Source organism: Canis lupus, chromosome 8, assembly GCF_048164855.1.
Source record: "Canis lupus baileyi chromosome 8, mCanLup2.hap1, whole genome shotgun sequence".
NCBI lineage: Eukaryota > Metazoa > Chordata > Mammalia > Carnivora > Canidae > Canis > Canis lupus.
Window position 1 is genome coordinate 66,744,684 of NC_132845.1, and position 21,525 is coordinate 66,766,208.

The 21,525-nt window shown below is 48.2% G+C and overlaps 1 long non-coding RNA gene across 2 annotated transcripts in view; it reads left to right on the top strand.

Moving 5' to 3' along the window:
• The window catches only part of LOC140638905 (uncharacterized), an 81,613-nt gene that overhangs the window by 9,996 nt on the left and 50,092 nt on the right, over positions 1–21,525 (top strand). For both annotated transcript variants that reach the window (XR_012035862.1, XR_012035861.1), the window contains exon 2: positions 14,310–14,392. This is a non-coding gene — a long non-coding RNA (uncharacterized lncRNA). The remainder of the gene's footprint in view (positions 1–14,309; positions 14,393–21,525) is intronic.

Below are 21,525 nucleotides of genomic sequence, written 5' to 3' on the forward strand. Positions count from 1 at the left end.
TGATGAACTTTTTTTGTCTGCACTTCTGCTTTATGAATCCATGTTTGTGTCCATGTGCCTGCCAGGTGCCACTTCACTGCAAGGGCCCCCTTCAACCTTGGGCCCTTGGCATTTCCAGTGAATTTGTTTCCAGAACAGCTCAGACCATCTGTAACCTTTTTTCTCTATCATTGTCCCTCCACTCTGACTCTGAATTTCCATGGATCTATGAAGGCAATAAATGAAGAGAGAATGCAACCACTTCACTAAAAGGCAAAGTATTAGCCCTGAAGATCTTGAAATTCAGCATAAAATGAAATTTTCCATTAGGCAAATGCATACAATTATAAATAATTAAGCAAAAACCTTGACTAGTAATTTACGTGTTTCTTTAAAAATGTCCCTAACATTGACATTGACCAAGAAGCAAAAGAAGGCTTAAGAATCAATGGAAACTCTGCTGAGTCCAAAAGGCAGATTTTGCCACTTAAGCCAGTTTGTAATGTCCCATTAGTATCTGATCGCTATAAAACTTTAAGCATGCGTTTGGCTATGATGTCAGGCAGTAATCTGCGCCCGGAAGTCAGAGTCACAAATTCATGGTGGAAAGAGCTTCACCATTTTTATACCCTTAAAGGATGCACTCACCAATTAAAAGCATGCATTATTGTTGCCTATGCATTATTTGTTGTTTTTAGAGATATTTAAAGTCTGCAGTTGCTATAGCCTTGGTAAAGGAACAAGCGGGCATATGATGTCAAATATTCAATGCCCCTTTTGTATTAGGGTCTGGAGAGCAAGAAACTTGAATTTCTGGTCTCCCTTACAATTAAGAATGACAAAATAGACACTGTTCTGGCAAAAGAGACAAAGTAATTTAACGAAGGTGTGCTGAGAAGATAAAAAGTAAAATAGGGTTTGGGTAATTGTTTGCTTGACCCCCTAATAACTTCCTAGAAAGCAGATGGTGATGTCCATGCAAGAAATTGCTGCCATCTCGCAAGCTCCAAGCAGCAACAAGACTGGTGTCAAAGAACTGAGATTGTTGTGTGGAAAGAGAGAGAATGGGACCTCGATGGCATGCAAGCACTGAGTTTTCTGTTCTTTGCAGCTGAAAGCATTCCTAAGTGACCTATGCTGTAATTAAAATTGGGTAAAATTTTTGGTTGTGTTGATGTCAACATATACAGAACATGATGAATCTTCAAATGAAAAATCCAAAAAGTGAGAAAGTACTTCTTGAAACTTTTAATACATTTAAATGTCTTCATTTTGGGGATAACCATATTTTGGAGATAAAATGGAAAGATCTATAGGCTGCCAAATAAGAATATGATTAATGGAGACCAGAGCGGGGAATGTTATTAAAATTGGGATTCTCGGGATCCCTGGGTGGCGCAGCGGTTTGGCGCCTGCCTTTGGCCCAGGGCACGATCCTGGAGACCCGGGATCGAATCCCACATCGGGCTCCTGGTGCATGGAGCCTGCTTCTCCCTCTGCCTATGTCTCTGCCTCTCTCTCTTTCTCTCTCTGTGACTATCATAAAAAAAAAAAAAAAAAAAAAAAAAATTGGGACTCTCCTGGAAAATCCTAGAAAATTGTCTGTGAGTTTGCTTCCTAAAGCCACTTTTTAAAGCATTTTTATTTTACTTTAATCAGAGAACGTAATTTTACACCCACTTTCCAAGAAATACATTTCTGAATCATTTTTCAAAATTGGCAAATAAAAACCTTGTAGAGATAAGTCATCCACTTTGCTTTTGAGTCAGTCATTGTTTCCGGAAAACAACAACAATGACAATATTCCCAGAGGCCACAAAAAGGAAAGTATTCATGGATTACTATGAATGCATGCTAAAAAGATGATCCTTCTCTTGGCCTATAATTGAGCTCATAATTCCTGGAAGATTTCCTCTGTATCAGTGGCTTTCTTCAAAACATGAAAGGAGATGAGATTTTGGTACAAAGTGTCATTCAAATTTCCTTGGGTTGTAAAAACAGTTGATATTAAGCAGACAGACTATTTGGGTGTCTGCATTTCCTCCCATTCTGATTGAGCTAGCTGTTGGGTTATTGGGTAGACTTTGGAGTATAGACTCAATCTTCTTCCTTCATTAGAAATAGCAGCTGGGAAAGAGGAGCAGCATTCATGCCTTGTACTATTCCCAAGCCATTGTAAGCCTGACATTGGCTTCAGAGTAGCCCTGAGCTCCTGGGGCCTGTCCCCATTGTGATGCAGTGACTAGGGTCTCCTGCTGCCATTGGAATGGGATAGGGTATGAGGATAGTGTGCTTGCCATGGCAGGAAGGTTAGTTTCTAGTCTCAGTTGTAATGGATCCAGTCACGCCATGTCCCTGGACCTGTGTGTCCTAATCGATAGAAGTGGGAGTAGACAGTATTTCAGATGACCCTGAGAGTGGTCAGAGGCCATGCTTTCCCTAGCGGCACTTCTCCAGAGATGCAGGCTACCTGGTGGCCAGGCTCCCCGTCGGAATATACAGGAGGGAGAAACAGCTGCATAGAGCAGGCAGTCACCCTGCTCTGCGGCTGCTGGCTAGAAGGAGGCCCCGGAGAGCTTAGTAGAGGCTGGGTGAAGGTCATAGGTCCCTACTTTGAGGCTGCAGCCTGCCTACCCTGCCCCCTTCACAGTTGTCTTTGATCTCTCCAGATCATTCCATTTCACTGTCAACAGATTGCAGCTCACCCTGAGATCAGCTGGCCTGCTCTTTCACCCCCACCTCAGGATCCAAGCCTTGTAAAGTCATGTGGAATTTCCACACCCCTCATGGGTCATACAACTATGGTGCAGACGCATCTCAGGTTTTGTTGTTATTATTACTTTTTGAAGGGTAAACACTTTTTGATTTGTTATTTATTTTGCTGATCCACCCAGCAAAACGAATCACTGACTTAGCAATAGTGATGGTAGAGAAGGTGACCAGCCATAGATGGGCTAGGTGACCAGGCTGAAACTGTTGCTGGGCACCCCCTATGATGGCTCCCAAGCCATTATTTGCAGTAAATCACTTTGGAGGAAGCGAAACAAGCTGCTGGAATTTGGGCCCATGCTCAAATCTCAGATCTCAGTTCCCTGATTCTTTCCAACTTGGTTTGGCCCACCTTTCTAGGACAGACCCTTTATCCTTCTCTGCCTTTTGAAACTGTCGCTCTTGGCGTAGTTTTGCTGCCTTTGCTGCCAGGCAACAAGCAAACCCTCCTGTGTCTTGTTTTCTGTGTCTTTGGGCAAGATACTTCACTCCACTGAGGCTTTTCCCCCCATTTGAGAAATGGGAATGAGATACTGGGAGCCATACATTGGTAGAGGTTGACATTGACATTGACAGAGGTTAATGCAGGCTCCTGAGCAGGCTGCTGAGAGCCCCTTAATTGATGTTCCTCATGTCAGACGCTACATCTCATCTGTAGGGTCTCACTCCAGCTTAGTTCACTAGTGACTGGGGCCCTGCTGGGAGCCAGATGTTTGCCTGTTAGGGTGGGTCAAGGCATGATTTACCTTGACCAGCAGCTCACCCTTGAGCTACATTGATCAGGAAGCCCGGACGGATGTGACATCATGAGTAAACACAGACAGATAAGGAAGCAGCTCTGTTTGCCTTAGAGATGAATGCCACCACCCTGTCTGGGCCTCCATAGAGAGGGTAAAGGATACCAATCTTGTAACTGTTAACTCTGTGCAATGATGTGTCTGTGGAGACACTGAGAAACTCAGGGCGGGAAGAAAAGTCTGCAGGGGTCAACTTGTCACTTTGCTACAGTAAAGCCTTATATTTGCAGTAAAGTATTATTTTGTTGTTTTTTTTCCAAGGTTCAGCTAGAGAGGCTCCTGATATTCTGCTTCTGTCCATACCTGTCTCAGCTAAAAGATGATGGACCCCTTGAGGGCAGACTCAGCCTGTAGGCCTGAATTTAAATCAGTCTCCTTCCTTGTCTAAATGAAGAATCGCCATTGAGACCGGAATTTGTTTTTTCCTTCAGGGTCATGTAATTCTTGGTTATGGCATGCGACTGGTCTCCAGGCCCTCACTCAGCCTGGTCATCTGGCTGGTGTGGCAGGGGCCCTTTATCCCTCTGGGGCTCTCCTGAGACCAGGCTGATGAGGTACAGGATCCATAACATGCCCTGTGAGCACTACAGAGCCTGAGACGGATAGAAATATCAGGAAAACTGATCTGTCTATATTTGAACATTTGCTGTTTTGTTCATCATGGGTCTCTTTTTGCATTCGATTTTCTAAATGTTTTTAAAAATTTATTTTAGAAAGGGAAGGGCAGAGGGATAGAACCCCAAGCAGACTTCATGCTGAGTGCAGAGCCCAACGCAGGCCTCCGTCCCATGACCCTGAGATCATGACCTGACCTGAAACCGAGAGTCAGGTGTTTAACCTACTGAGCCACCCAGGCGCCCTTGCATTTGATTTTCTGAATCATGAAGACAACTTGACTAATGACTCATTTGGCATTCCCTTAAGTGTTGGGTTGAGTCAGTTTCCTCCCTCAGTTCACCAGCTCAGTGTCGTGTCTGAAGTGTCTGAACCGCAGCCTAGCCCTGCGGTTCCTCTCTCCTCTTCAGAAAGGCCAAAAGTCCTGACTTGCTCTACAGTTTGCACAGACTTGGAGCCCCTTCAATCCTCCTGAGTGCCCCCTGTGGCCTGGGATCCAGGAGGGCCAAACCTGGGCCGGCTGCCCGACTGCCCGCCGTGCCCACTAGATGGCGCGCTGGCCGCACAGTGAGCGCTGCACATCCCTCCGCCGGTCGGCTTGCCAGTGGAGAGGGCAGGCTCTGTTATCTCCACTGCAAGCCCAGCGTGCATCGGTGAGGGTACTGAGGCAGGGAGGTGAAGTGACTCACCTGCTAGCCTTTAGTCCCTAATCAATAGCAGCTGTGGGTTCTGGCTTTCTACCTGACATTCTCCCTGGATCAGTTAAGCTTGCTCTGTTTTAGAGGTGTCTTTTGACAACATGGTGAAAGCCATCGTGACTCTCCTTGGAAAAGGTTTGAAATTAATGTCATAGGCTTCAAGAAGAGCTCAGAAATAGATTAAGAACCTCGTTCCTACACGTTTGCAGGATATGCGTCTGATTTGGGGTTTATAGCTAATTCCTAACTTTTGGTTCGAGATATGAATCTAACCATGTACACCATGCATTCATTCAAGAGCACCTACTAAAAAAAAAAAAAAGAAGCACCTACTGTGTGCCAGGCACTGTTCTAGGTGCCATTGTGGAGATTCCATTCTAGAAGGGAAAGGAATTTTGTAACCAAAATTGTAACAGCCACTGGTGCCATTCTCTTGATGGGCATTTCCTGTCCTGAGCAGTAGAATTTTACTTCCTGGCTCTCTTAGGGTTAAATGAAACCACGTGGCCAGTTCTGGCCAAATATTTGTGAGAAGTTATGTGTTGTCCTGGGCCAGAACATTTAATTGCTGGGGTGAGACCCTTCAGAGCTTTCTTTCTGCCCCCTGATACTGCAACCAGAAACATCTCACACAAAGGCTGTGGAGTCAGCCTAAATCCCCAGGACATGTAGTATGAGTGAGATGTCAACGTTTGCTTTTCCATGTCACTGAAACTTGGAGGGTGTTCGTTGCCACAGCATGACCTGGCCTATTCTGACTGATAAAACAACAACAAAAGGAAATAATAAAATTACCAGAAGGAGATGAGAACTACAGGGGAAAAGAAGAAACTGAGTAGGATAAGTGGTATTGGAAGGATGGGAGTTAGATGGAGGGGCAAACAAGGTGGGTTTCATTGAGAGAGTGGCCTTTGAAAAGGAAGCAAGCTGTGCAGGTATCTGCAGAGAAGAGTGTCCCAGGCAGGGAGAATGGCCAGGATAAAGGCTAGAGGCATGTCTGATAGCTTCAATGAGCAACGACAAGTTGATAGGACTGTGATAAACTTTGGGGAGAGGTCAGAGAAGTAACAGAGTGTCATCACGTGGGACTTTGTGGCCATGTAGGGATGTTGTCATGTTCTCTGAGTGAAAGGGGAGCTATCGTGGGGGTTTGAGCTCAAACAGAATATGATGTGATTCACACTTTCAAAGGGTCAGTCCAGCCTCTAGGCTGAGACCAGACAGTGAGGGGGGCGGAGGCAGGATGAAAATGAAAGTAGGGAGGCCTGTTATAAGAGGTTACTGTGTATTGCAGGTGAGCACTATTTGTGGCTCATGTGTGGCGGTACCAGCAGAGGTGGTAAGTGGTCAGATGGTCAGATCCTGGATGTAGTTTGAAGACGGAACCATAAGATTTCCTGATAGATTGGATGAGGGATGGGAGGGGTTCAAGGCTTTGGCATCATCCAAATAGGAGGATGGAATTGCCATCAGCTAAGGGTGGGGGAGGTTGTGGATGGAGGAGGTTTTTGGGTGGAGAACAGGAGTTTGGGCCATGTTAAGTTTAAAATGTCCATTAGACCCCAAGTGAGGATGTGTGGAGGCACTAAATGTATGAGCCAGGAGCTGGGAGGATATAAATTTGGGAATAATTGATGGAAAGATGGTATCAGCAGTTTAAGGTCTTAAAACACTTTGGTTGGTTATAAAGAGAAACTTTTAAGTGCAGCATTGTATATACACAGGGCTGATTCTAGGGACTTTAGATGAGAATTATGGAAGATGATGTTAGCTTACCTTTGATGGTGTCAGAGGAGTTATGTTCTCTTTGCTTTAGGAATGTCGAGGGCATGGATCCATTACATCAGGCAGTGCTCCCTCCATCCCTTCGTCTTTTGCTGAATCCTGGGAAAAGCTCTACTTTCTCTGATGAAATGAACCTGCTTCCTCTTCCCCAAAAATGAAAATCATGAAAAGATCGTGCATCTCTTTTCTCTTTAGCTGCCAGGGAGCTCACAGAGTCAAATTAGAAACTCAACTATAATAATACATTAGCCCCTTGGGTCTGTAGGGACTGCATATTTGTGTTTTTATTTTCCCTCGCCTTGACTTCTTTTAATTCCCAGTCTTAGTTTTAAATTTTTTACTTTATCATATGTCTTCTTGCTAGAGTTGTCTCACATCTCTATGGCATGAGAAGTGTTAAAAAAAAAAAAGAAATAAGCATAATTGAATAAAGTTGCTTTTTAATAACAATACGACTCATTTATAAGTAAAAAAGATATTGAGAATTTGTCTCTAAAGTAATTTTCTATATGCAGAATCGTATATTCCAGCTGTCTTTCATTATAAAATTGAAAATGTGTTCCTTAAGGAAAAAGAATGCTAGTCCTGAAATGTTATAAGAATCACTTTAAAATTGCAGCAAATAGATAAATTCACATATTTTAAAGCAAATAAGCAAGTTATTGCCAAGATCCTGAGAATAATATGCAAAGGAGGTCAAAATACAAACGCAAAAGAACTGGAGTTGTTTTTATGTTTCAGTCCAATGATTTAAAGTTTGCAGGGGAAGGATGTGGATTTTCCTAACAGGATACACTACTCTGTGACACTGCATAACCCATGTTTTCTGGAATCGGCTGAAGCAGAGATTCTCAGACTTTAGCCAGCCTCAAATACCTTCACCTACCTAGAAGCACTTGTCTTATTAGTCTGTCAGTGTTGCTTATTCAAATCAATACCTTTTCTAAACTCAAACTTATTTAAAGAGAAAACAGTTTAAATAATATACCATAGGAAGAAATCCACAGGTTTCATACTTTCTTAAGTTAGAAATTAAAGTCAATTCCTAAATATGAGAATTAAAAATTACATGGTGTGGAGCGTGTGGGTGGTGGTGCAGTTAAGCGTCTGACTCCTCATTTTGGCTCAGGTCATAATCTCAGGGTTGTGGGATTGAGACCCATGCCGGGCTCTGTGCTGAGCATGGGACCTGCTTGGGATTCTTTTTCCCTCTCCCTCTGCTTGCCACCCCATCACCCCTGCTGGTAGGTGCATGCTCTCTTTATCTTTCTAAAAAAGAAAAGGAAAGAAAAAAAGAAAAGAAAAAAAGAAGTCACCCTGGACCGGTGAGATCTACCGGTGAGATCTCCAGGGATTCTGATGGATGTTGAAGTTTGAGAACCACTACTCTAGAATAGTGACCCATTTTTGTACAGTAAACAGAAGGCAATCAGCAAGGAGATCTGATTTCTAGTTTGCATCTATAGCCAATTAACTGTCACCTAATGCCAAAAAACCAAATCACTCTAAGTTTCAGTTTCCCCATTTGTAATGTGAGGAAGAGGTTCCCAGCCCTGCTGGCACAGTGGATCACCTGGGCGGCTTTTTAAATTCCAATGCTACTGTACCAAAGAGTCCATACCATGTAATCTTATTTATATTAGGTTCTAGAACAGGCAACAACTGATTTATAATGGGAGCAATCACAGCATGCCTGGGGTAGAGGGACTGGTGGGTTCACTGGGAAGAGGCAGGAGGGACCTTTCAGGGGTGATAGTACCATTCTGTCTTGATGGGAATAGGAGTTACAGAGGTGTATGCATTTATCAAAATCTATTGAATGGTAGGTACACTTGAGATTGTGCATTTTACACATATTTTGCCTCAAAGGGGAGAAAAGAGTTGTAAACAAATATTGTCTCTAAACAATATTTGTGCTGAAGCATTTATGGGTGAAATGCACTGACATTACAACTCATTTTGAAATGCATAAAAAATAAGACGGCTTGCTAGATGGATAGAGGAATGGAGGGTCAGTTGAATTCTTTGAATTTTTCATTGGGTTTGAAAATGCTTATTTATAATAAAATGTTGGAAGTTCTGATGCTGGTTCCCACACATCTATTAAGCTAGACCCTTTCCTAAATTAAAATTTCTACAATTGGGGGCACCTGGATGGCTCAGTGGTTGAGCATCTGCCTTTGGCTCAGGTCATGATTCTGGGATCCTGGAATCGAGTCCCACATTGGGCTCCCTCCAGGGAGCTTGCTTCTCCCTCTGCCTATGTCTCTGCAACTCTGTGTCTCTCATGAATAAATAGATAAATTTTTAAAAACAAACAAACAAACAAAAAACCTTCTGCCATTGGAGGGAGACACATTTCATTCTCAAAGGTAACAGGTTCTAAGTTATTAATGTACAGATATACAGGGAGAAGAGACATGTCAGGAGATTGTTTGGTTTTATTCCTGACGATGAATTATTGGGCTGGAATATTCCCACAGGTAACAATAATGGGAAGGGAATGGGTTGTGCACCTGGGTTTCATTGTTTGTTAGAGCTACTCCAACCCCTCAGCTGCAAGCATTTAGCCACTGATGGCCACCTCATCGCCAGGTGCAAATTTGGGGATGCTCTCTATAGAACTTCTTGCCTCAGCCACCAGGGGCAGCGCTCACCCCAGCTGTTGCCTGTTGCTCCCGCAATGTTCAAACCCAGGGCTTGGCATCATAATGTGTCCCTCTCGGGGTTCTAGTCCCCTGATGCTTTGCTTTTCCTGTTATTTCCTTTTTTTATTTTTATTTTTATTTATTTATGATAGTAACACAGAGAGAGAGAGAGAGAGAGGCAGAGGAGACACAGGCAGAGGGAGAAGCAGGCTCCATGCAGGGAGCCCGACGTGGGATTCGATCCCGGGTCTCCAGGATCGCGCCCTGGGCCAAAGGCAGGCGCCAAACCGCTGTGCCACCCAGGGATCCCCTCTCCTGTTATTTCTATGACCCCCAAAGGACAACACACCACGGACCCTCATTCCAGACCTGTGCATTCTCTAATTGGACTCAATGTGCCCCCTCACCTCCATCCTTCTCACCTTCCCAAGCTGGGCTGATGGCACCATCTGTAACCAGCAAGCTCCTTGAGCCTCGAAGCTCAGCCTTTTCTGAGAAGGTTCTCTTGACTTTTACCTGGTTGACCGGCTCGCCTGGTGCTCTCCACAGGGGGTGGGGTGGTAGAGGGGCTTTCTTCTCTGATGCCCCACAAACCCCTGAATCTAAGGTAAGCTCAGCCTCCTCCATGCTTGCCAAGGCTGCTTCTAAAACATTTCTCTTCCCCTCTCATTCAAGACCCAGCCTTGTCACCTGCTGTCTCTCCTGGTGGCGGCCATCTCTGGTCTCGTGGTCACCAAAGACCTCTGCTCCTACTGTTTCCTCCACGCTCCACGTGTCCTCTTCTCCATGACCCTACAGATGGCCATACTCCTCCCTGGCCGCCTGCTACCTTGTCTTGCTCATCTCCAGCAATCTCCACCAATGCTCTGACCCTGCTGCCTCTTCGTGCGGCCAGGGACCCTACCCGTGTGTGGGGGGGTGGATATTCAAGCACCCGCACCCCCACCTGCCCTACCCCTGCACTCCGCTGGCCCATCCACAGCTCCTCTCATGGCCTCACTGTGGCCCCAGGTGATCACCTCCCTCCTCTCCCGCCCTGCCCCACATACCCTGGCCGGCTCTCCTGCTCCTGCACCTGAACCCTGGCAGCCCGGCAGCCCCGGGAGAAAGCACCTGATCAGTGGGACTCCTCCCACTTTAAATTCATGCTCACAGACCTAGGGGTGCTGCTGGCAGCCCCACTGCTGGCTCCCACTCTCCACACGGACGACTTCGTACCTCCTCTCCTCTTCTCCCTGAGCCGCCTTCGCTCCCGCCCTCCCTCCCTTCTGCTCCGAGGAGTCACATCTGACTTCATGGAGGAATTCGAAGCCAGCAGAGTGAGCTCTGTGTCTTGCTACCCCCGCCTGCACCTTTCTGCATTTCTGCTGTCAGGGCGGAAGAACCGTGGAAAGAATCGTGCCTTCTCTGCTAGGAAGGCAGCTGCCCTCCCCCTGCACCTGGCCCCCCCGCCCCCAGCTTGGTTCCCATCCCTTCTTGCTTGGGGCTTGTTCTCATTTTCTCACCAACAGGAGACTTTCATGGAAGGGTGAAGAACTGGCTCTGTAGTTGGGGACCCGATGTCATTCTGCTTTCCATAAAGAGGAGGTTTTCTCGTCACCTGGCTAGGGATGGAGCAAGCTTGGTGCGGGAGGGGGGAGTCTATTCTTGGTACACAGGCTCTCAGGTGACCCCTGGTCTACAGTCCATGCATGGATGGCTTCAGAGTGGCTTCCTGGAAGTAATGAGTTCTGACACAGAACAGCATCTCGAAACTCTCCCATCCAACACTCAGCCTGGTTCAATCATTCCCACCACTGGCAGGTGAAAAAGGGACAGCTCTGTGTCCATGCAGGACATACCCGAGGTGGCACACCCAGAGGACAGTCCCACGCAGGTCCCAAGAGGGCACATCTGAGGATGCTCGGGATCGGGGGGTGCCCTGGAGGTCCCTCACTAGCGGAGAGGGTGGGCAAGGTGGTCAGAAACACACAGCAGAATATCGTGCAGACAGAGCCAGGGCCAACAGGTTAGATGTGCGCACAGCAGCATCTCCAAGCCTAGCTGCCTGAACACAGGAAGGCCCATCACATTTGTGTACATTAAAGCACCTGCACGCAACACAACACAGGTGTTTCAGAGCCCCCGTGACTAAAAGTGTACGCGTGGGGGACTCCTGGGTGGCTCAGCGGTTGAGCATTTGCCTTGGGCTCAGGGCGTGATGCTGGGATCCAGGATTGAGTCCCGGGATCAAGTCCCACGTTGGGCTCCCTGCATGGAGCCTGCTTCTCCCTCTGCCTATGTCTCTGCCTCTCTCTCTGTGTGTCTCTCATGAATAAATAAATAAAATCTTTTTAAAAAAGTGTACACGTGGAACCCATCAGAAGGCTCATCTGTGGAAGGGGGTAGGAGGGGCTCATGGACAGACAGATGGGACTGGGGTCTTGTGTGGGGCTGTGCTGATGTGGGTCACGGCCCTGGACTGAAGCATGTGATGCCCTCGGTCCTCAGCTGGCTCACCTGCCCTCCCTGTCTGATTCCTGCACCTTCTGCTCCTGTGCTCCCTTGCAAAGACCCATTGTGGGTGCAGCTTCCAGGCCCGGGCTTTCCTGGGTCTCGTGACCCCTCGAAACAAAGTTCTGTTGGTAGAAGCAGAGAGGCCATTCCTTACTGAGACCGTACCCGAGGTCCCAACCAGTGAGAAAAAAAAAAAAAAAAAAAGCCTCCAGCACGCTGGGGACCACACTCCCACAGAGCCCCAGGCCCGGCCCTCGCGTCCCTGGGGTCCAGCTGGGCCATGTCTTGGGGAGCCATGCTTGTGGCACAGTGGGGGCAGAGACACTTCAAGCAGAAGGGTATTATTGGCCTCTCTGCCTATGACATGGGCCACGAAGGTTGGTTTCCTGGAGTCCCAGAGACAGTGAGTTGGAACTGTCAGGGTCTGGGGATGCCCTGATTCCTCTTGTCTGCAGTCCATTGGCCTTACACCAGTGGGATTTCTGGGTACAGTGTGTCTGATTCCAAGCCACCAGCGTGGTTAGGAGCTGGGAAGAAATGTACAGAGTCAGGTGGGTCCGTCTTCCACTGCCCGTGACCTGCCGGAGGTGGCATGAGGGTGCGGAGCCCCAAGGTGTGGAGGATCGAGGGGAAGGCTCCACCTGACGGAAGCTGGGGACCTCTCTGGTTCGGGGCACAGTCACTCTCATTTAAGCCAGACCTGAGGAAAATGCTTAACAAGAAAACTGTCCTCCGTGGGCCTGCGAGGGAAGTTGAGGTTTTGTCTACTTTTATGTAGCAATCCACCAGGACTGGACATTCTCATTAGAATGCAGGTAAAACAGGACAGATTTGGGTTTGTTGGTGAGAGAACTTTCATTTCCAGAGCTGTGGGACATGTGTCAGACCTTTCCACGGAATGAATCAGAAACCAGGGAAATTACTGTCATTTTTATACAAACAAAGCGCAAGTGATAAAGCGCAAGTGATTTCCCTCCGTAGAAACTTCCAGTTAAAAAGAGGGCAAAAAGTCTGATTTCCAAGTACAAATTCCTCGTTTCTTGCCAGTGAATTAATTGCTTCCCACCTTGTAATATTTACAGAATACTGATGGCATGTTGACGGGGGGAAGAAGAAAAAAGATCTCTTGTACAGGAGGAATTTTTTAGGCACAAAAAGGAGTCTCTAATATTAGGTTCTCCAGAGAAACAGACCCAATAGCCTATTCGTGTATATATATATTTTAATCTCATATATATAATCTCACCTGTGATCCAGTCAGGTTGACAGATAAAGTGAGCCATCGTGAAACTGTGTCTGCTAAGTGAGCCAAGATGTGACTGAGGCTTTAAAAAGGAGCAGACATAGATGGTAGGTGACTTCCATGTGCAGAGGCTGGATAAAAAGCCCTCAATGGCTGCAGAGGAGGTCTCCTGGATGTGCATTTAGTGGGTCTTTTTAGAACCTTCTAGAAGTTCCTTCTAGGAACTGTTCCCCTCAACTTATGGTCTAGCACATCTTTGCACTAAAAAGCACACCTCAAGCTTTGCCAGGATTCCATGGGATCCCAATAGAATTGGAAAGCAGAATGGCTGGTTTTCTTTAAACTGAAATCTTAACATGTTCCCATGATTCATTTACAAAGCGGTTCGTTTAATAATAACTTCAAGCCACCAACAGTTTCATTGTTTTTCCAAAAAAAAAAAAAAAAATCTTTCTCACGGGCTAACTGTGAACTGCTAGCCTTGTGTTGCCTGATGGAGAATACTCAGCCTAGGCCAAGCTGTCACCCACATTTTTTGGGTTCTTCATCCTGTAGGAGGCCAGGCGCTTGCCTCGTCTGGCCCCCATGGAAGGATGTGCTTCTGAGGCTGGAGGTGAGCTCCCCCAGCCCCACTCCTTCCCACCTGTGAGGCCCACTTTCATAGGTATCATGGCAGGACCTGGTCATCCTCTCTGGGCTGCTTTGGGAAAGATGGCCAAGCATGTGATGCAATCCTGCTCCCTTCTAGACTTCAGAGTAGGACTGGTGCTGCACACAGAATGTCTGTGTCCCTACTCCCCCACCCAAACCCATATGTTGAATCCTAACCCCTGAGACAATGGTATGAGGAGGTAAGGCCTTTGGGAGGTGATTAGGTCATGGGGGTGGAGTCCCCAAGAACAGGATTAGTGCCCTTAGAGAAAAGACCCCAAAGAGCTCCCTCACTCCTCCAGCGACCTGAGGACACAGCAAGAAGGCACAGTGGCGTCTGTGAACCAGAAAGCAGGCCCTCAGCACGTGCTGAATCTGCTGGCACCTTGATCTTGGACTGCCCAGCCTCCAGAACTGTGAGAAATGTTTCTATTGTTTATAAGCCACCCGGTGCTATTTCTGTTATAGTGGCTCGAACAGACTGAGACAGGTGGGTAGGGGCTGCCCAGCCGGTCTCCATTTCCCAGAAACACCCCACTTCTTATATTTTGGGGGGGCCCAGGAGTGGCAGGTTGTTTTTCCCCCCAAATAATGTCAACACTATTTATGGGTTCCTCTGTTCTTGCAGCTCTTCTATCAAGAAGTGGAATAATCTATGTCTTTCTCCTGGAGCTAGGAGAATGTTTTTGTGACACAGCCTCATCCCTCAGGGTAAGTAGATGTAATGCTCTGCAACTTACAAGGCTGGGACATGGAAGGTGACATGGCTCCTGCCCGGTGCTCTCTCGTGACATGTGTTTTTGGGAGCCCCAAGCTGCCTTGCATGAGTGGGCTGTCCGGCAGCTGTCATGCTGGAGAGACCACTTGGAGATAAAGGCGCACGAGGCCCTTTTGACTCTTCCCAGCCCTGCATCAGACATGTGTGAGGAAACCATCTCCACGACAAAGTCCCCTACTCTGCCTGCCACTGTACCCTACCTGCCACTGCACCCGGCCACTGCACCAGCTTAGCAGAACCATCTCGTTGATCCCAGATTACCCTGCATTTTCATGCAAAAAGAGATCTGTTATCTTGAACCACTGTTTTGGGGTGGCTTATCACACAAAAATAGATAACCATAATACCATGCCAAGGGGAGTGAGATGGGTCATTTCCTGATCAAGGTGATTAAGAAGTAGGGAGACCATCTGGCCCAGTTTGCACAGACTCAGTGACACCTATTGTCTTGGCCTAATTAATTTTTTAAAAGATTTAATTTAGGGCAGCCCCAGTGGCTCAGTGGTTTATCGCCGCCTTCAGCCCAGGGCATGATCCTGGAGACCCGGGATCGAGTCCCACATCGGGCTCCCTGCATGGAGCCTGCTTCTCCCTCTTGTGTCTCTGCCTCTCTCTCTCTCTGTGTCTCTCATGAATAAATAAATAAAATCTTAAAAAAAAAGATTTAATTTATTTTGAGAGAGAGAGACAGAGAATGAGAGCAGGGGGAGGGGCCAGAGAGAGAGAATCTGAAGCAGACTCCATGCTGAGCATGGAGCCTAATGTGGTGCTTGATCTCACGACCCTGAGATCATGACCTGAGTCAAAATTGAGAGTTGGATGCTCAACTGACAGAGCCACCCAGGCACCCCTTGACCTAATTCTTAATAACACCCCCTTTCACTCTTGAAAGTGTCTTGACTTGGGAGGTATGTTCTATGGTCGCCCCAATCAGAGCCAGATGTGCGTTGGGTCTGGTTGGGTTGGTGCAGATGAGAATAGTGACCTTGGAGGAGCTGCAAATGGAAGGCACCTGTGCCACTGAATCACCATGTAGAAGAGCACCCTCCATGGCTCCAGACCCCCGTTCAGGACTCTGCATGAACGAGACATAAACTGCCAAAGGGAATCGGTTTTTGGAGCCCTAAACCAGTTTGTTACAGCAGCTAGTGTTCCCCTGAAATCAGTTAGGAGCAAAAATGAGAAATCTCCATCCTGCTTTACAAAGGGAAAGTACAGGCATCAGTGTCAGGCATCCAAGCCCATTTGCTTTATACCTACAGACTCCTAAATCACATGAACCCACGGTCAGCACTATGCAATTTCTATAAACAAATCTTTTTTTAATTACATACTTTGAGCATGGACAATGTTCCCCCTAGCTTCTTCCCAGGTCTCGCTTTAAAAGATCAAATGTGCTTGTGACAGCAGATTCTTACATTTTAAAGGAATTAAAAAGAAGAAACTCACTGTGTTTTCAAGATGTGGCCTTTGGGAATCAGATGGGCTTAGTATGAACTAGTATGGAGATGTTCACTAGCTGTGCAGCCCAGGAAAACATCACTGAGCGCCTCTGCGTCCCAGGTTCCTTACCTGTAAAACAGCAGTAACAGTGCTAATTCTCCTTTTCTCTCTCCTCTTCCTCCTCCTTTGTCCCTTTGATAAAATTTTGATGAGTTAATCCAGGCACATATATGAAATATGAGGTCCCAAAGTGTATATATTAATGGTAAGTGTGTGGGGGTGACTTCTGGTCTTTACCTTGTACTTGGCCTCTCTCATGCAGAAAAGCAGCACTATGGAGAAATGATGGGATCAGGACCCACATCCTGGTGTCTGTCCCTTCCCCCTCCATCCCTTCATCCACCTCTGACATCATCTGCCAGCTGACAGATTAGCTCAGCCCAGGTGTGGGGGCAGCCCTGCCACGTGAAGGCGATGCCCCCAGGGACAGCCTTCACCCAGGGGGAGACTGGAGCCAGTGCCTGGATGCCCTGGTCCCTGGTCTCAGAGAGATGAATGTGAGGGGTAGTGTCCAGGGCTGCTCAGGTGTCTTGGAAAGATTGAGCGCTGGCGGCCTTCATGGGTGACCGGCATAATCAGTGGTGATTAGCTTCTCCTTCCTCTCTCCAAGAATCTGTTCCTGTAGAAATACCGGCACTGGATCCTTGTCCCAGTTTCTGCTTTGGGCGAACCCAGATTGAGACACTGGGGGCTCGCCTCCCCTCTTCGCAGTTTCCCAGCCACGCAGCCTGTGTTGTGGGGTCTGTTGACTCATCTGGAAATGCAGCGATGCCCTCATCTAGCCTTGTCAACCACTCGCTCCCTGTCATGGTCCCTGAATAAGAAAATGTCTCTTGACTTGGGTTCTAAATCCCAGTGTCAAAACTTTGTGATCTGGGCTGGACCCTACAAAGTTCCCTGTTTTCTAAGGCCTAGGAATTTGGAGCAAAAGGTCAGTTGTCTATCCATATCCATGAGCACATGGGGATGCAGCCAAAGAGGTAGAGAGAGCAGAAGAGAGCAAATCAACCCCCAATGCCTGAGACCCACCTGGCTGGGGGCCTGGCTGCCTCCTGAGAGAGGAGCAGAGAGGGGGTGGTCGGCTGGCATGGGCATCAGGGCATGCTGGCCAGGCCTGGCTCCACTCCCCAATTCTTCAGGATCTGAGGTCAAAGGAGAGAGGCGAGCACCAGAAACGTGTGATCCCTCCAATGCCAGTGACCCACACATGGGCCCAGACAGGCCTGGAATCTGACCCGTACCCTTCACACCTCCCTCCTAGAAGAGCTGGCGGGGAGGGGGGTCCATCAGGAAAGCTTTGCGAATGAGTTTTGCCCTAGAACACTGAAGCGCAAGTCAGGCGAGATCGTGTTTGTGGAACTGCTTTATGAATAGTTGAGTGTGAGGTACAGGACAGATACAACTGTAAAAGAGATGGAGAGAACTCGAATTGTGACTCCAGGGAAGTTTCCCGAATCAGAACTCTCTTTCCTGGATGCTGATTGCTCAGAGGGTGGAGGGTGCTAATTACGTGAAATTAGGAGGGAAATACCTCCTTTCACACCTAGAACAAGCTGGGAGAGGCTTCTCCACTAAGTTTCCCTGTGGGCCAGGCCGGGGGGAGCCCTGCCGCCGGCAGTGGGCAGTGCGTCCTGCTGGCCGAGGGAGCCCGGGGCGCCGGGCGGGGCAGGCGGGCCCCCCAGCTCCCTTCCACCTGCCCAGCCCCCAGCAGGAGGCAAGCTCCGGACACCTGACGACAAACCTGGCTGTAGCTACGGACTGTGTTTACGGCTTGCTAGGGGCCAAGGGAATCACCGAGGGAGGGAGGTTGCCAGAGGAACCAGAGCCATTCCTCTCTCTCTCTCTCTCTCTCTCTCTCTCCCTTACCTGAAAATAAAAGATCACCGCGGCCTTCGGGGGGCATAAACCAGCGCTGCCTGTCCGAGCTCTGGGCTGGGCGAAGCACTGCTGAGGGCCTGGGAGGCGCCGGCCCTGGGGGGCAGTTTCCCTTCCTTGCTGTGAAAGCTTTCTTTTCTTTTCTCCGGCCTCCTTGCTCGCTCCGCTAGGCTCCAACCTTACCCGCCTAAAATTCCTTCCCAGGCAAAGCTCCCATACCCGTTTCTGGTTATGCTTCCCTCTTACAGCTCTCTCTCTCCTTTTTAAAAAATTTATTTCTCCATCTACCCACTTTGTTGTTGCTTCCTGGGATTGTTTACCAATGCAACAAATGCTAATATTATATGAAACATGCTAGAAAGTGCCAGCACACAGAGAAGGAGTCCCCTCCTCCCTCCCCCTAGCAGTCCCCCCCACCCCCCAACTGGCCCAGGCCGCAGAAACCCCGTGGGTGCCGGTGCCGGCCTGCTCTGGGACCTGGCGGGCTTGCTCGGCGGGAGGCTGTGCGAGAACCCTCCACCACGGTGCTCTTTTCTTCCTTCCTTGTCTCCTGAGCCTTGGAGGGAACAGTGGGGTGGCCCAGTGGGTGAGCACAGGTATAGGAGACTTTCGTGGGTCCTTCTCCTTCCCACCTGATAGGTTCCTGCAAAGGGCTCATGCCCAGTCTTTTTTTGTTGTTTTTTTAAGATTTTTAAAAATTATTATTTGTTTGAGAGACGGCAAGTGAGCAGATACGCTTGCATGCAAGAACAGAGGGAGGGGTAGAGGGAGAGGGAGAAGCAGACTGCCCGCTGAGCAGGGAGCCCCATAGGGCTCTATCCCAGGACCCCGAGATCATCACCTGAGCTGAAGGCAGATGCTTAACTGACTGAGCCACCCAAGTGCCCCATTTAGTGCCCAGTCTTGAAGGGAAATTTATTCATACAGTAGACATTCACTGAAGTCTTCTGTGTGTCAAGCAGAGTGTTTAAGCCCACAACGCTGGGATAGACTGGGTTCCAATCCTGCCTCTACCACATATAAGCTGTGTGACTTTGGACAATGAGTTAACCTCTCTGTGCCTTGGTTTGCTCATCTGTAAACTATCTTTTTTTTTTTTTTTTGTAAAGATTGTATTTATTTATTCATGAGAGACACACAAAGAGAGGCAGAGACACAGGCAGAGGGAAAAGCAGGCTTCCTGCAGGGAGCATGAAGCCAGACTTGATCCCAGGACCCCTGGGAACACATCCTGAGCCAAAGGCAGATGCTCAACCACTGAGCCACCCAGATGCCCCTCATCTGTAAAATATCTTATTCATGAAGGTTAAATGAGGTAGTATTTGTAAAGCCTCGGGCAGAGTGCCTGGCCTACAGTGAACAAGGTTTGTTCGGGGCGCCCGGGTGGCTCAGTGGTTGAGCGCCTGCCTTTGGCTCAGGCAGTGATCTCGGGATCCTGGGATTGAGTCCCACATCGGGCTCCCCACAGGGAGCCTGCTTCTCCCTCTGCCTGTGTCTCTGCCTCTCTCTCTCTCTCTGTCTCTCATGAATAAATAAATAAAGTCTTTAAAAAAAAAAACACACAAGGTTTGTTCAATAAAAATAAGCCGTTCTAGGTGCTGGGCATGCAGGGATGCTCCAGAGCCCATGGAGCCTTCACATGGAGCGTGGAGACAAATTATAAACATGTGAACAAAGAAATGATATAATTGCAGTGTCACAAGGAAAATTAAACCAGCAACAGGACAGAGGGTAAGCAGTAGGTGTAGGGGAGTGAGGGGGTGGGTGGGGACCTGAAGGAAGGTCTTCCAGAGGAGGGGTGTCTACATGGAGACCTGAATAATGACAAGGAGCAGCCAAGGAAAGAGCAAAGGAGTGGAATCCAGGCAGCGGGAATAGCATGTGCAAAGGGCTGGTGTGTGGGAGGAAAAGGAAGACAGGTGTGGCTGAAGGGGGGATGGGAGGAGCTGTGTGTGGATGAAGATGGAGAGAAGCAGGCCCAGGTCCCGTGGGGGCCCAGCAGGCCCCAGGAAGAAATGGATTCTTCTCTACCTGCAGTAACAGACTGCACTCATCTCTCAGGGCTGCAGCAATGAAGAACCACAAACTTGGGGACTTAAAACAGAAATGTGTTCTCTCAGAGGCCTGGAGCCCACAAGTCTGAAATCAAGGTGTCTGCAGAGCCACAGTCCCTCTGAAGGAAGCCTCTAGAGCAGCACCCTGCCTTGCCTCTTCCAGCTTCTGGTGGCCCCAGCTCTACCCTGGCTTTTCTTAGTCACTGTCTCTGCCCTCACACGGTCCTCTCTGTGTGCGTGTCTCTGTGTCATCATCTCTTCCTCCAAGGACACCAGCCATTGGAAGTAGGGCCCACCCTAAATGCGATAGACAGCATCCTGAGATCCTTCACTTAATTATATCTGCAAAGACCCTGCTTCTGGTGAGGTCGCATTCATAGGCACCATGGGTTAGGACTTGGACATAGCTTTTTTAGGGGGGCTGCAAGTCAATGCGCTACAGATGCCACTCATAGTTTCAGAAATGGCTCGTGATTTAGTGGCATCACGCAGGCTGCGGTGTGGAGATTGGATCAAAGGCAAGTTAGGGGGGCTGTGGCAGGTAGGGGTGCCAGAGATGGTGGGGAGAAAGAGAAAAGGTGTTCTCTTCTTGGACATGAACATTGTCACGGATCACCGTCAGACAAAGGCATGGTGTCCACAAGGGATCAAGAGAGCCACAAGACCCCTCTGAAATCATGTCTGAACACAGACTGGGAGTGGCCATGGTCCAAACCACAAAATTAACCAGACATTCTCCATCCTGGCTAATGTGACTCCTTTTTTTTTTTTTCCCTTAAAGATTTTATTTATTTATTTGAGAGAGAGAGCACAAGAAGGGGCAGAGGGGCAGGGGGAGAGGGAGAAGCAGACTCCTTGCTGAACAGGGAACCCGATGAGGGGCTTGATCCCAGGACTCTGAGATCATGACCTGAGCCAAAGGAAGACACTTAACCAACTGAGCCACTCAGACGTTCCATCCTTTTTTTTTTTTTTTAATCACCATCAGCTATAGCTTTGCTCCATCCTTGTCACCTTCCAGGTAGGAGTTATTAAGATGCTCCATCACAGCATTACCCCTGATTCTGATAGCAGCCATTCCAGAGCAAACCTTGCTTCCTTGAACTTGAGGCTGCACCCCCACATCACACAACAGAAGCCTCAATCCTCTGGCAGGTCTTAAATGACATGCCCTAGGGTTCCCAGTGGTGTGTGCTCACCCTTGTTGCAGCAAATCAGCAAACCTAATTTTGTTTCATTCACAGAGTGCTCCTGGTGGTCACAGTTTGAAGGGCGGCGGGGGGCGGGGACCTTCGTGGCAGTGGGCGATCCACAGGGCCCTGTACCTGGTTTATTGCTGTGCTGCTGCCATATTGGAATTTATAATCATATTCCAACAAGGGTCTCTGTGTGTTAATTTTTCCTGGCCCTTGTAAAGTCTGTAGCTGGTTCTTTTCTTTTCTTTTTTAAAAGATTTTATTTATTTCTTCATGAGAGACACACACAGAGAGAGGCAGAAACATAGGCAGAAAAAGAGAGAAGCAGGCTCCCTGCGGGGAGCCTGATGCAGGACTCAATCCCAGAACCCTGGGATCGCCACCTGAGCCAAAGGCAGACACTCAACCCCTGAGCTACCCAGGTGCCCTGGAGCTGGT